Source organism: Macrobrachium nipponense, chromosome 4, assembly GCF_015104395.2.
Source record: "Macrobrachium nipponense isolate FS-2020 chromosome 4, ASM1510439v2, whole genome shotgun sequence".
In the NCBI taxonomy this organism is placed as follows: domain Eukaryota; kingdom Metazoa; phylum Arthropoda; class Malacostraca; order Decapoda; family Palaemonidae; genus Macrobrachium; species Macrobrachium nipponense.
In genome coordinates, this window is record NC_061100.1 from 32,004,050 (window position 1) to 32,006,549 (window position 2,500).

Here is a 2,500-nt window from a genome sequence, read left to right on the forward strand (position 1 = left end):
AGAGCTATTGCAATGTAAGTAGTATTTGAGGGGAACTAAAGATGTAGTGAGCTAAAAGAGCTAAAGGTGAAGTAAAACTTGTTTGCTTTAGATAGATTTTTAAGTGATAAATGTATTTCGTTTTAACAATCTGTAACAGCAATAAAACCGACATTCATAAGGATACATTAGGTATTTCCTCTTTCCCTGGCAGGGATAACTTCAGAGTTACACTAAAACTAATTTGAGTCTAGTAAAGTGGCTTTAGTTGAAGAAAACTCTGTGAAAATATTGGCTTTTTCATACAGACTGCACTGAATCAATTCGTCTGTTGGTGGCAAATTTTACCTTCTCTGGAAAGAGATAAATTTTGAGTACATGGGTCTCGATATCTCATTGTAAATCATTTGACCATAAAACAGCTAATTTCAGAATGTTATTTGAAGGGTCATAATAGTAATTCCAAAATTTCCAGAAAAAAATAATAACACAGTTATGATAAAAATGCCCCCTTTGACAGATATCTTCAATATAAGTCTTTCATCAAGGGATAAACATGCTTGATTTTCTGCAGAGCCGGTCTTCTTGATTATTCCAACAGAATGACCAGAAGGAAGATATCTGTAAGGAATATATCAGATACCCGACAATTTGTCCGCTTGAACAGATCTTCTATTAGAAGTCTTCATCAAAGGAACAGAGCATTTACTTGACTGCCCCACGCAGAGGCCGTATTATTAAAAAACAACGAATCATCAGAAGGAAGAGATATCTGTAAGAATAGATCCTAGATACCCGACAATTTGTCCGCTTTGACAGATCTTCTATTAGAAGTCTTCATCAAGGAACAGAGCATACTTGACTTCCTGCAGAGCCGATATTTTAGATTATTACAACAGAATCATCAGAAGGAAGAGATTCTATCTGTAAGAAGGATGCATGGCAATGGCAATATATTTAGTGGAACTGCTGATATGATGCTTTCGTGGATCGTAGGAAAGGCAGCAGAAGTTGTATTTCTGCTTGAGAATGAGAAAAACGACTGAGACAGTCGCTTTCTTGGTGAGATAAAGCCTGGGGAAGGCATGAAAGCAATTCTGAGTTTGTGAATAATTCTCTTGGGACTTCTTGGGAGAGGCAGGATGATGTTTGGTTGTGTTTCTTATCAGTGAAATCCAGTGAAATCTCTCTCTCTCTCTCTCTCTCTCTCTCTCTCTCTCTCTCTCTCTCTCTCTCTCTCTCTCTCTCTCTCTTCTTTGAAGGCTTTAATGTCTACTCAATGGCCCCTGTATGCTTGTTCCTAGGATATGGAATTAGGGCTTTCTGAATTATAATAATGAATAATAATAATCAAAAAATAATAATAATAATAATAATAATAATAATAATAATAATAATAATAATAATAATAATAATGTTTTATTTTTCCACAACTGCACCATCCTGGTTTTCTTATGAAAAATTTGATGTAACATTCTGAGCCTGCGAAATACATATAAACAATGCTCATCCCTTTATGAATATACATTTTGTGAAGACTGTAAATTTTTTATTCACGACAATAGAGCTGAATTTGAATTATGCAAACGATGAGCCGACTAGTGTCTTGTAGCAGACAAGATTTTTGTGCTTTGTATTATAACAAGGACAAAAGTAAAAATAAAAAACATGAAACGTATGCATTTGAATGCATACGTTTCATGCATCATTTGAGAGATAAGACTGGAGATGTAAAACTGACAGTGAAATATCTGCAATTGTTACGATGTATCAGTTGCCAAACCAAAAGTTTATTTTTTATTTATTTTTTTTTTTTTTATTTATTTATTTAATCTTTTTTTGGCTTTTCGGTAAAGGGAAACCTAAAGCAGAGTGGATGGGTAATTCAACAACTTATCATTGATTTATTTTTATAGACAGCCACTTTTGTTCCCAGCACTGAAGCTTGACAAGACAAGGATCTATATTTGGCAAGACAGTTGGCAAACATCTATTTTTGTCTAGACTTTCGGCAACGGGAAACATGTGCCAGATTGACTGAATAATACGACAACTTATTGTAGTATTGATTTGTTGCTTTTGACAGTAACTTCTGTCCCCAGTACTGAAGCTTGACAACATACGAAACAAAATTTTGAAGAATTCACTTGTCGATTTTAATAGCTTAATGTTTCATTGTATTTCATCTTGTTTAACAGAAGTATCTTAACTGACTTAATATCTTTATTCTTTCAAAACAACATTAGACGTATTCTTTGTCATATCTTTAAAATTTTTGCATAGTTACTTGTCATATTATTTTGCTATATAGCAAAGCCACATTATGTGGGTTTTATGACAAAGCACCTCAGTTATATTTTTGAATATTCTTATTAACAATGAAAATCGCTAAGTAATTATACGATATGCTTTTCTCAGTGTCTAAATGACACATCATCCAACATCTCATGAAATGCCTGTTATAATGAAGGTGGTAATTCATCATTCCACCATGCCAATATAAATAATAAAAATGAAAAAT